Genomic DNA, 13,379 nt, shown 5'->3' on the forward strand with positions numbered 1-13,379 from the left:
TTCAACTCAAATGAGGAAGCAGCTCTCGCCTGCTTAGATCCCTCAGAAAGAGCAGCAAACATCGAATCTCTAGGACTGGATCCAACCCTATCTGAGCGTGCGCTCGGTATTCAATGGTCAATTAAGACTGACACCTTCAACTTTAACATCAGCGTGAAAGATCAGCCTTCAACCCGAGGTGGCTGCCTGTCTGTCATCGCTTCTGTTTATGATCCATTAGGATTCATCGCTCCATTCAACCTAACCGGAAAGCGTATCCTTCAAGAGCTGTGTCACAGAGGCATTGGATGGGATGATCCACTCCCAGAAGATATGAGGCCACGGTGGGAGGAGTGGATAAATGGTCTTCACAAGTTGAAAGAAGTTTCAATTCCGAGATGCTACCACCCATATGACTTCCATAACATTGTCAGGGTAGAGTTGCACCATTTTTCAGATGCCAGCTGCGTGGGATACGGTGCCTGTTCTTACCTCAGGTACAAAAATGATCAGGATGAAGTCTATTGCAGTCTTGTGTTGGCGAAAGCAAGGGTTGCACCCTCAAAGGTCACAAGTATCCCGAGACTAGAACTCGCGGCAGCTGTGGTTTCTACAAAGGTCAGTGTCATGTTAAAGAGTGAACTTGACATAAAGATTGATGAAGAGGTTTTTTGGACAGATTCACAAGTTGTGCTTGGATATATCAACAATGATGCTCGTAGATTCCACATATTTGTTGCAAACCGAGTTCAGCTGATAAGGGATAACAGTGATCCCAGTCAGTGGCACTATGTGGACACCGCGGAAAACCCGGCTGATCATGCATCTCGAGGTCTTCGTGCTTCAGACATCCATTCAAGAAACTGGCTGCGAGGACCGAAGTTTCTCTGGGAGCGTGAATTACATCTAACACCCAGCTCTCCAACAGAATTACTTGTTGGTGACCCTGAAGTGAAGACAATTCAGGTGCTTGCAACGGAAGCCAAAAGCTGTAGCGACATCCTCAGGCGTCTGAGTCAGTTTTCTTCCTGGACAACAATTCTTAAGGTGGTTGCAAGAATCAAGAGGTTGGGTTCTAAACAGAAACAACACAGTGAGCATGTTACTGTTAAGGAGCGTGAGAAGGCTGCCGACGAAGTGATTAAGATGGTACAGCAGCAAGCCTTCCCCCGTGAGATAAAGATGCTTCAGGGAGAAAAACACCTTCCAAACTCAAGTTCTCTTTTCCGTCTCGACCCCATCTGGTCTGAAGGAGTCCTCCGTGTTGGTGGGAGATTGAAACAGTCAACGCTATGTCACAAAGTCAAGCATCCGGTCATCTTACCAAACAACAGCCACATCACCAAGCTTATTGTGTCTCATTTCCACGCTAAAATATGCCATCAGGGTCGAAGCCAGACTTTAATGGAACTTCGGGCCAATGGATTTTGGGTAATTGGTGGGAGCAAGTTGGTTGCTAAGCTGATACACACTTGTGTGTTTTGTAGAAAACTTCGAAGACCGACAGAAAGGCAGCAAATGGGCGAGCTTCCTAAGGAACGTGTCGAAGCCTCAGCACCTTTCACTTATAGCGGCATGGACTGTTTCGGCCCTTTCATTGTAAAGAAAACCCGCAAAGAATACAAAAGATATGGCTTAATCTTCACTTGTCTATACTCTAGAGCTGTTCATATTGAAATGCTCGAAGATTTGTCAACAGACTCATTCATCAATTCATTGAGATGCTTCATCAGCCTGAGAGGAGCTGTTCAACAACTACATTGTGACCAAGGCTTCAATTTTGTTGGCGCCAGAAATGAGCTTAAGGAAGCACTTAAACAATGTGACACCAAGCTATTGGAAATCTTCCTGACTGAGCAGCACTGTGAGTTTGTCTTCAATGCCCCCTCTGACAGTCACGCAGGCGGCGTCTGGGAACGCCAGATCAGAACCGTTAGAAATGTGCTGAACGCCACCTTGGCACAGTGCCCAGGTCGACTTGATGATGCCTCTCTCAGGACACTGCTATATGAGGCCATGGCTATTGTCAACAGCCGCCCATTAGCAGTAGATGGCATCAATGATCCTCATGCACTGGAGCCTATAACACCAAATCATCTCATTATAATGAAATCTAAAGTTTCTCTTCCTCCCCCTGGAGTATTTGTCAAAGAGGACCTGTATGCAACAAAGAGATGGAGAAGAGTTCAGTATCTTATCGAACAGTTTTGGAGCCGCTGGAAAAGGGAGTATCTGTTGAACATATCCATGAGACAGAAATGGCACTTACCTCAGCGCAACCTCAAAGTGAATGACATTGTCATTATTAAAGACGAAAACCTTCCTAGAAGTCAGTGGCAACTTGGACGAGTGATTGAGACTGTTCAAAGTAGCGACGGCCTAGTTCGTCGAGTCAAAGTGCAAGTTGGGGAGAGGAAATCTCATAAAAAGAAACAAGATCCTCCCTCTAAGCCCACAGTTATTGAGAGACCGATCAAAAAACTGGTGCTGCTTCTTGAAAACTGAATAGAAAGCAGCAATTGACAACACTGCACACTGCTTTATTAAGCATGATACTATAAGAAATCCTGTACAATCAATTTAACCTTTGCTTATTGTTCATTCATTGTACTAGGATTTGATGGGAGTGTAAATGTCTGATAAATGGCATTTATATTCTCTTTCACAGTGTTATTTATGTGTTCACAAGACATTGTGGTTTCTACAGTGATTTTGGTTTTTGGTGCTTTTATTTTGAAGCGCACTGTCTTCTTTTTCTTCTACTGTTTTTGTGACGTTAAACTTCCTGCCATTGTCGTTACTATGCCGCGCCCACACATGATGAGAGAAACGGTAAAACTTTAAAAGTATATTATATTTATCGTGTTCATCTGTTTGAATCCTGTAAAGTAATATTTGCATTGTGATTTCATGTATTATTTTTTGTATTTTTCGTACCTTTTATTCGTAAGAGCTTTGAGCTGTGAGAGCGTTACTAGCTAGAGAGCATGCTAGCGGATGGAAGCTACATTGATTAGCCCCCTTGGAGAGCGGAATGAGGTATGAAAAGATTGAACATGATTTATGTGTGTTATTTGTGAAACTACAGAGAAGCATTTTGTATTTCTTCTGTTTTTTCTCTAGTTTTCACGGTGTTCAAGGTGTAATGCATGGTGCTCGTTGAGGAAAAAACGAAATAAACCGACACCCGTTTGAAACTCTCTGCGTCTTATCAATAAATCCGAGGGGCCGCTACAACCCGCACCCCATCTTGGACAAGAAATATCATAGCCGGTTCTCCTCAGGTAACAAAGAATACTAAATGTTTATAAAATAAAAATAACTTTCTGGTCAAACTTGTGAGAAATATCATCAACCTACAGTAGATCTAGTCCAAGTACTGAACCCATCCAAAATGATGCACTGTACCAGCATATAGACTAACCTGACATTGGCTTAGTTTAATTTTTAACCACAAATCCTCCTGGACTACTCCATGACACCAAATTAATCTTTGATAATTTCCCTGTGTACTCATCTTTATGATGTGACTGTTCAATTCTTAATAGTTCAGTCAGATATTTTTGACTATGATTACCACAGTTCATAACAGCTATCAGGAGGTGTCTTATTTTCTATCATGTATCTTTACCAAAGTGTAGGACATGAAGATAGCTGAAGGAGAAATCCAGGGTTAAAAGTTTGGCTCAGGGACCCAAAGTAATTCTGAGTCCAAAGGGAATTTCTTACCCCCAAAAGTTTTTAAAATTGACCCAGCAAAAAGTGAAGGAAAAGGAGCAGCATTTAGAGTGAGGGGTTGAGTTTTGAACCAACAACTTCATATAGCTTATCCAGGGCATAAATTCCCTGCTTTCTATCCACAAGGCCACCATCTAAGAACTATTACTGCTAACAAATCTAGTTACCAAACTATGAGGTGTAGTGACTTGATAGGAATTAGGAATCTTCCCTACCTTTCCATACAGATGCCAAGGTAGGGTGGAGGTTAGTGTTGGAGCCAAATGCAAAGATGAAGAGGCAGAGATGAGTTTTGCTGATTTAATGAAGATGGCAACAGAAACACAAATCCAGGACAAAATACAGAAAACCAAAAACCAGGAGACGCCAGGGAAAAACATACATGTATATTTATATACACAACCAACGATATGGATACCCTTTCTGCTCATTAACACTTTCCTGTAGATAACAGGAAAGTGTTTTAACAGCTTACTGTTTAGAAAGGTACATATTTTTTGGTTATAAAAAACTAAAAAAAAATCTCCCTCTATATCATTACCAGTAGAGGATTTGTATAAAGCAGGTTTATCCTTCACAAAGGGCATCAGCTGAGAACATCTGATTAAATCTGACTGATGTGCTGGAGCAGTAGTTACGGCTGGCTGACACAGCGGTGACATAAGGACACAGCTTCATGCTATTATTGTTCTTAACAGCTAACGGATTAACACTTTTCATCTGTTTTTTTTAAAGGTCTATCTGATAAAAAATGAAAATTAAAGCTCCAGTTACACTACATAAAGAGCATGGTTAATGAAAAGAATTCAGTTTCAGTAACTGTTTGCAAAGCAATGCACATATTTGAGGTTCAAAATACATGGGGTCTCTACATTGCTCCACCTGCCAAGAAGTACGCTGTTGGATCAGTGATTTGGATACTCTAAAGTCTGAGTGTATGAATGCATGAATGTCTGTCCTGTGTGTCAGTGTGCCTTGTTGGTGACTGGTGACCTGGTGGGCGTGTACACCACCTTACATCCAATGACTGCTGACAACCCTTGCATAAACTGGTGGAGATAATAGATCAATAGTTAATGGAAACCCTCTGGTTCAATAATTGCCCAAAAAATAAATAAATAAAACACATTCAGAGATTTTGTAACCTTTTGATAGCTTCGAGTTTATGTTTATATGTTTGGGCTTAAAACATGATTCCTTTCATTTTATTTATTTTTTAATTAGGTCTATCAAAGTGTAGCAGTCTGACTTTGCATCATGTAGTAGGCAAGTGAAGTTTGTAAGGCAAGCACTGCACTTTGCATTGGGATGGGAGAAGATGTGTCTGCCTCTACTCCATTTTAAAAAGAGTTGATGTACTTCTGGAATAAGATGGGGCTCTCTGCGGAAACATCAAAGACTCCTCCTCCCCTGAAAAACCCCACATTATTTCTCATCACTGCTTTGCAAGAAATGTGGTTAGATATACTCTGGGGTCCTCTATCTTTTACATTATTATGGGTTGATAAACAAGTCCATTTTACATGCAATTATTACAGAATCTACACAAATAACTGGGGATCAAATTTTTGGGTACTTGAATAAAAAAAACGATGATTTAAAGAGAATGTTATATAATGTTATAAATGTTAATTACATTATTTTACTTCTTTGATTTTTAGCCTTTATTCCTCAATTCATATTTGCTGTCCTTGGCATGGCTTAGCATGAAAGGTTGTAGGCAGGCCTCAGATCATTGATCATGCAGTAACATGTGTGAAAATGAAAATGCTTCAAATTAAAAAAATAAAATAAAATACTTATTCACATAGTATTTGATGTCTGTCTTTGGCTCTTGTTGCATCAGAGTTTATAAAAGATTTCTTCATAATTCTTTTTCTGATTTCGACACTCCATAGCAAATCATATCAGTGCTGATGTACCGGAGTTGTTTCACTTTGGGCAATTCAGCTATTTCTAAAAGGAAATTTAACCATTGCTGGTAATAAAAAAAACTCTGCAGTTTTGTTCTCAAGCCCTTCTGCTTCAAACATCATCCTGGGATTTATCATAGCAGATACCTATTTATTTACATTCAAATATGTTTTCCATTTCCATGGGGATCTCATAGTTTGCTGTAGAGAAATTGAGTTATGTGACTCAAAATATAAAAAATTATAGATAGATTATAGTTGTCTGTGGGGCAAACTATATTTAATGGACATTAGATCTGATATGAAATCTTCATAAAATTATATTTATTTGATTTTGTCATGATGCGTGGTTGGTTTGCTAGCCCAAGGATGCAGAACTCCACAGACTCAGAGGCAGGATCAAAGTTCAATATTTATTATTTGGCTCTGGTCTCCCACCAGGGAGGCAGAGGGCACAGAAAGCAGGTTAACTCAGGGATCAAAAACTAACTCAAAAACTCACTGGTTCGCTGGTTCAGACAGGCAGAGTTCAACAGAGTCCCTGTGTCAGAAACGGGCATAGCATGAGGAAGCTATGACCGTACAGGGCACACATGGCTTGGGAGTAGAAGGCTTGGAAACAATGGCTAACACATGGCTGTGGGTAACACAGGCTACGATCCGGCCACGAGTGAAGCTGTCACACAGCTTATATGGGGAGAGGTTAATGAGCAGAGCTGATGGGAAACAGCTGTGCGCTGAGAACCAGCTCCCAGGAGAGGATCCATGGCGCCCTCTGGTGGGCAAACCTCTGGATCCCAACAGAAACAGAAGCCCAGAAGAAGGGATACAAACAGAAACAGAAGCTACAGAATGGGATCCACACTGCCCTCTGGAGGGCAACCCATGGATCCCAACAGATTTACATTTATTTTAACATTTTAGCTCATTACAATCAAGCAAAGATATTTTGATGATGGATATAATGTACAGGTTAATAATGGTGGGTCTAGAAAATTTTACTTAGAGGAGCAAAGGATGGTTGAAATTTCTCTTTTATAACTTTTAGGTATGGGCATAGGGAGAAAAATAAATGTTCTACAAAATAAATGAATAAATACAAAATATAAGTTCAGGAAATGAACATTATCATAACGGAATGATTGCAGCCATCACTTAAACACAGTGACTTGTAAAAGTATTCAGCCTCCGTGAACTTTCTGACCTTTTTTACACATTTCCAGCTACAATCATAAAGATAGAAATTTGTAATGTTTTGTGAAGATTCAACAAAAATTGGGACACAATCATGAAGTTGAACAAAATGTGTTGGCTATTTTAAATTTAAAGCCATATGGAAGTGTTATTTAAATGTCAAATCATTCTGGCTTAAACATGTATATAAATGTACTCTTTATCGACTATATTGTCCCAAAATTAGGAAAATTTCTATTTGAAAAAAAAATCCTGTCTTAAAATCTGTGTTTTTTTTCTGTTATCTTATGCAGGCCAGTTAGCTATACGTCAGCTTGATCACCTAAATTCGGCCAATCATATATCAATGGTCATCTGTCAATCAAATTATTTCGGTCATAGCATCTGGATTAATATGTCACAGCTAATATACGCAACGGTTGAAATAAGAAATAAGAATCTTTTACTTTATCATTGAGTTACGTCCCAGTGTTCACGGGGATGGACGTCTGTGTCTTCGGCAGGTGTAGAGCTAACATAACTCGCAGTGTTGCGAGGCAAGGGCTCAAACATGTACGGTTGTAAGCCTTCTACACCAAATGAAGCTGCTGCCGCCCTGGTGTCGTCTTCCACAACATCTTCGTCCCAACTTTCCTCCTCTAAATAAAAAATTTATGACCGAGGAGCCTCATCCACAACCTCTGACACAAAACTCTCCTCTTGCATGTTTGGGCTGTCCATAGAGTTCCTTGACAGTGTCGTTACTAAGTCACCAATTTAGTGCTACTTGGTAAATGTTAAATGTAATTTAACATTGGGAATCTTATAGGACTAAGTTGCTAACTGGTTGGCAAGATGATTCCGATAAACCAGCCACAATCAAACTTGCTTACAAAAACCTTCCACCACAACAATCCCACCCTCTTGATAAAGGACCATTTGTATTCACTTTATTCACCCGTGTAAAGTCGTGAACCACCCGGGAGAATTCGGAAATGCAATGGTTGGAAAGGCTGATTCCCTTCGACTTTAATCAAAACTTGGGTGCCAAACTATTCAGTCTCCCTGAGTTAATATTTTGTAGCACCACCACTGCGATTACAGCTGCAAGTCGCTTGGAGTATGTGTATGTCAGTTTTCTACACCAAGAGATTTAAATTTTTCCCCATTCTTCCTTGCTAAACAGCTCAATCTTCGTGAGGCTGGATGGAGAGTGTTTGTGAACAGCAGTTTTCAGTTCTTCACTCAGATTCTCAATTGGATTCAGGTCTGGACTTTGGCCAGGCCATTCTGACACCTAGATATGTCTATTTGTGAGCTATTCCATTTTTACATTTTGCTTTATATTTTGGATCATTGTCTTGTTGGAAGAGAACTCTACGTTTCAGTCTCAGGTCTTTGCAGACTTCAGGAGGTTTTCTTCCAGAACGCTCCTGTATTTGGCTCCACCCACCTTCCTTTTCATTTGAACCATGCACCCTTTCCCTGCTGAAGAAAAGCAGGCCCAAACCAAGACTGTCAATACCATGTTTGAAAGTGGGGATGGTGTGTTCAGGGTGATGAGCTGTGTTGCTTTTACACTAAACATAACGTTTTGCATAATTGGCAAAAGTTGGACATTGGTTTCATCTGACCAGAGCACCTTCATCCACATTTTTGCTTTGAAGTTTAAACTTCACAACATTATCTCAGACCTGCCTAGTGTGTTCCATGTTATTCCTGATTCTCTCTGCACTCCAAACAGATCTCTGAGACAATCACAGAACAGGTGGATTTATACTGACACACAGGTGGATTCTATTTATCATTGTAAGGCACAGAGCCAAAAAAACCCCCCGTCAGAGTAGCACAGGTAATTCTGAGGAAAAAATGGTAACAGATTTATTTACAACAAAATATATGAACTCTAAATATAAATCTGGGCGCAAAAAGAAAATGAGGTCAACAAAACCAAACTTAACACAAGCAACTTATCTATTAATTGACTTTAAAAAAACACACAAAGGGAACTTATATACTGGCTGATTAGGTCATTTTGACACAAGAGGGAACATTCATACATTTACCTAAACAAAACTACAACATAAAGTCCAAGCTAATCTATACAATACAAAATCAGCAACCTCAGAGAAAATTACGGTATTTAAATAATTAAACTCTCCAACTTTGATTACAACAAAAACATACCAAAATGGAAAAACGTAAAGGTATATTCAATGATGTTCTTCTTCTGGGTGGATCATCTACATAAGTGGTCCTCCTAATCGTCAATCATTCTGGTGATATGCTTACGTTCGGCCCGTCCTATGTGCTTGTCCCCATTTTCTCTTGCTAGTGGTAAGTCTAACATAGTGGAAAAAATTGTAAATCTTTGTTTGGAAAGTATATACCTGACCTATACCTGACTAAGGTTTATACCTTTAAACCTTCTTCTAAAATACGTGTAAGAGTCTAGTTAAGTCTCACTGCCACTGAGATTCTTTGCAGCTGGGACTCTTGCTTCACTATCCCAGCCAAGCCCACATGGCAGCCTCCCAGGGACTGGCAACTCAAAATAAAAGTATTAGTTTAAAATAAACCATACAAGCAAAATGTAGTAAATTATTCAACCAAATGTGTGCACCCAAATAGTTAACCAATTCCAAATCACAAGTAAAAAAAATAATCAAAATCAATATGGTTAACAAGTATAAAATGCTACATTTAAATAAAAAGAATTACCAGACCATTTATTGTTGGGCCGCGCATGCTGCCATTACAATCATCATCAGTCATTTAGGTCAACATTGCATTGTTCAGAAATCCTCACTGAACTTTTGGAGAGAGTTTGCTGCACTGAGAGTAAAGGGGCCGATAAATTTTGCACGCCCAACTCTTCACTTTATTTGTTAAAAAGGTTTAAAACCGTACTTTTGCATGACACTATTTGATAAATTGTTTGATTTAAAGGCTGCAAGGGGCTTTTGGGCAAACAAATGACATGCATATTAGTACAATAAAAGTACAGAGGCCACTGGGGGGGTTTTAAAGCAGGGGGGCTGTTGCCCCCTTGCGATTTGCATCTGTATAAATATTGTATTGTTTTCACATTATATAACGAAACAACTTTTATATGATGCTGTCCAACAACAACAAAATGATACATAATGTTTGAGTACATTAAGTACAAAGGATTTTAATATCAGTACAAAATGGAAACAGGTTGAGGCTAAACATGTGGTTACAAAATAGGGGGCAGGCAGGGTCGACTGTACAATTGTGTGGATTGTATTTATTAAGGGAGGTTTTCATCAATGTACAATTACAAGGTAAAACATGATATACACTAGAGCAGAAAAAGAGGTTTACAGAAAAAACATAGACTCTGAAAGCAGTTCTAATTGCAATATTTTTTTATTCCGATACTAGCTGCCTTAAAAAGTTAAAAGCAATGTAAATTTAAGATGATTTTCCTCTGTTTTTTATGTAGTGCTGATGTATGCCAACCAGTGAGTCTGCTCTGTTTATTTAAAGGAAAAGTCTGGTCACATTCAGAATTCAAACTTCTGAAAGTACTTTAATTATGAAATTATTACATACTGTTCAATAAATGATAAGTGCTTTTAATTAAGATTAATTTCATTTGTATGTGCTTTACTGTAGACATCCATGTTTGTCAAAGTGCACTACTGCCACCAACTTTGTGATGTCACAGTGTGGTATCGCCTCTTGAGCAAGTCCCAGTGCTGTATCTTGTTTTTCTCACTACGCGCTATTATCCACGATGGTGACAACCAGTGCACTATACAAAGCAGAGAGTAACGATTTAATGACTTGTTTTTTCTCTGGCCAGAAGTTGGTGGAAAATCCTCCCTCTTCAAGTTGGCAATCCAACAACGAACCAGTGGTGGATCATGAATTGGAAAGATGAAATAACAAATTTTTTTTCACTTTTACCCGATGTATTACAACCAAGTGCTATGCACGCAGGCATTGTCACTTTTATAGCTCTCGTGAATTTCAATGGTGAAGTCCTCTCGAAAAATCTTAAATAATTGTTGTTGATTGCAGGTGTGTCTAGTAGTTCCCTTTGATTTTGCTTATAAAGCGGGGAGAATGGCCTTCGGCTTACCGCACAGTGACGTCACTGCCGGATGATGTCAGAAGTGACATCATCGTTTTACTATATTTGGGCAAAAATGGCCATGCCCGCCACGAAAAAATATTGTTTTATTTTTTTACTGATTAACACTAAATTCATTAAATCATCGCTAACGTATTACTTGTAGGTATATTAGCGTTATATTTATTTTTGATGCCAGCACATATAGGGATTAAAGGAAATTAAATTGCAGATAATATTGCTAAGGAAGCATCACAAAATAAAACCATTGATATGATGATTAAGTTAAGTAAGAAAGAAATTAAAAGTATCATTAAACAAAGGATGAAGGAAAGGTGGCAAAAACAATGGGAAAAAGAAAGGAGAGTAAGATGGTTTTATAGGATTCAACGGAAAGTCTGAGAAATGAGGATAGCAGAAGGAAGCAGAACAGAGGAAACAGTTAATTCAAGACTTGGATTTGGACATACAGGATTAAATAATACACCATTCAAAATAGGGAAACATATGTCAGGCAAATGTGAATATTGTGGACAAGACGAAACAGTAGAATATGTAGTGATGTGTTTTAAGAAGCATGAAGAAGAAAGAAAGAATTTGGTTAGAGACCTAATTAAGGAGAAAGTTACATTTAATTAGATAGATATTCTGCAGAAAAACTGAAACAAAAGTTATCAATGCTTATTTAAATATTTAATAATAACAGGAATAATTAGGAGGATTTAGTATTTGTAAAGTAATATTATAGATATATATATATATAGATAAATAAATTTAAGTATGAATAGAGCCATTCTGATCCACACTCCTCACCAGTTGGTGGCGGTAATGCACACCGAAAAGTTGTTTGCTAACCGCCATTAAACGCAACAAGACAAGACAAGACTTTTAGGTATAAATAATTACCCATTGGTTATTCCTTGCTGACTGGACTTTTCCTTTAATCTTACTGTGAAGTGTTGTTATGGACTCTGTTCTTAGAGAGCCACCTTTATTTCGAACCCATTGTGTTGGATAAAACAATAGGCCTATTTCTGCTGCTGACTTAATACTGATTTCTTGCAGACAATATCTTAAGTGCAGACTTAATAGAATTGAAAATAAACATTATGCATAGCGGCTCGGCGTTCTGTACACAGGGGCGGAGCTAGATGGGGGGCTAGAGGTGGTCATGGCCACCCTTAGCCAATCATTGGCCACCCCAACCATTTTTTCCCTCTAATACAGACGGTGGAAGCAGTAATACTCTCAACTGGAGTATTCAAAACATACATTTTTTTTTTAGATTAATTATACACATCAATATACTAACATTAAAGATGATAAGTACAGAATTCATGCTCTTTTCAGAACTAGATTTTGTGTTATATGTGGTAAAGAGGAAAAATATGTGTCTCTGCCAGTCATCAAGGAGTCTTCAGTGAAAACAAAGATAAATAAGAATTTTAATAAAAACTTTTATGTAGATATTAGTGATTGTAAATGTAAATTTTATGCAGAATGTCTTTAATACATGTAGGTAAGTAATGACAATGGAAAAGATTTATGCCCAAGAACTTAAACTGGAATTTTATCCACTATACCTTTTATCTAGAAATTATGGATGTTTAAATATATTTGTTAGCAAAGGCAGTGGCGCAAAAACTGGGTATGCAGTGCATGCAACGCATAGGGGCGCTGCACTTGAGGGGGCGTCAAAAAATCCCTCTAGAAAATAATTTTTTCTAGTTGTCATTTTCTATATTTAACAGCATAAAATGATCAATAACAGAGAGACAGCACTGATTATGCGCCCCCTTTACCTCCCCTCCTGTCGCATTCCCTTCCCACACAGGTGGCTTGTGCACACGCCCCTAAGAGGCGCACTCAGGCAAGTTTTTTTTTTTTTTTATCCTCGACTACCACTCGTAGTGCACACTTAACAGCAAGATGAAGCGCCAGAAAAAACAACTATCCGGGGCGCAAAACAGAAAAAGAAAATGGGAGAAGGATAAAGTTGTTGGCGGGATGAAAAAAAGTCTTTCAATGTGGTTGAAAGACAGTAGGTAAGTTCTGTCAGTGTATCAACAACAGGACAGGAGGGTTGTAAATATTCAGGTTAGATAAAGCAAGCCTGATACGGAGTCGTCCCATATTTGGCTGGTAAATGTTGCCTCCCCTTTTGAAGCGATAAGGAAAGCGATTTGTTCCGTATTTCTAGGAATATCTGATACATAACTGTAACACACACATATCCACACACTAAGTGTAAGAATGACCGAAATAAAACTTGTGAAATATTAACACAGGAAAGCTAAAATGTCGTGTCCAGTGCCCAGCTATGGTCCAACGCTTAGCCCTCTATGCTGCAATTTATTCACTCATATGTATATTTCTTATTAGTGATTTTTTTTTATTAAAGATGAGTTGTACAAGTTTATGTGTGTATCAGACACATTAATCCAGTGTCATTATAGCCTTAGACTCAAGAAGGT

General features: G+C 38.6%; 1 protein-coding gene across 1 annotated transcript in view; it reads left to right on the top strand.

The window, feature by feature from the left end:
• Positions 1–13,379, top strand: part of LOC119795709 (phosphatase and actin regulator 1-like) — a 76,119-nt gene that overhangs the window by 21,957 nt on the left and 40,783 nt on the right. The gene's annotated exons all lie outside the window — the stretch shown is intronic.

Source organism: Cyprinodon tularosa, unplaced genomic scaffold (assembly GCF_016077235.1).
Source record: "Cyprinodon tularosa strain WSP-4 unplaced genomic scaffold, ASM1607723v1 ctg52, whole genome shotgun sequence".
Taxonomy (NCBI): Eukaryota; Metazoa; Chordata; class Actinopteri; order Cyprinodontiformes; family Cyprinodontidae; genus Cyprinodon; species Cyprinodon tularosa.